Source organism: Gasterosteus aculeatus, unplaced genomic scaffold (genome assembly GCF_964276395.1).
Source record: "Gasterosteus aculeatus unplaced genomic scaffold, fGasAcu3.hap1.1 HAP1_SCAFFOLD_25, whole genome shotgun sequence".
In the NCBI taxonomy this organism is placed as follows: domain Eukaryota; kingdom Metazoa; phylum Chordata; class Actinopteri; order Perciformes; family Gasterosteidae; genus Gasterosteus; species Gasterosteus aculeatus.
Window position 1 is genome coordinate 261972 of NW_027554884.1, and position 529 is coordinate 262500.

Genomic DNA, 529 nt, shown 5'->3' on the forward strand with positions numbered 1-529 from the left:
CCTGGATGAAAAGGACTTTAATTTTCTGACTTAAAATACGAAGTTAAAGTTTCCAGTCGGGACGATAAGGAGGGCAAAAAAACCCGGACTTTTTTGGCTCCGTCAGAAACTAAGTAAAAGTCGGACTATGTGAAGGAAAGCTCAGAAAATGCCTGGAGAATTTTGAGCGGACTGGAAAAAAAAAGTTGTAGCCGACATCACTGGGCCACCAGGTCGCAGATTTCAGAAACCTGGTTTTTAGAAACATAGGCCTCCAGGAGTGAGGACCGACGTTTGTGCGTTTTGGATCCGACTCAGACCTCAGTATTTTCGGACGCCCTCGGACAGTGGCGAGGGTGAACGAACCGGAGCCTCGTTCCGGGCACTGTGGCTGGTCGGTGGGTTTCGCGGATGGATCGCTGAGCGAGAGAGATGGCGGCGGGGCGGCCCGCCTCCGGTGCGCCCTGGCTTCGGCCGGGGCGCGCCGGTGGGTGAAACACTTTGATCGAACGAGATTGCTCGAGCGGAGGCGGGGCGGCCCGCCTCCGGT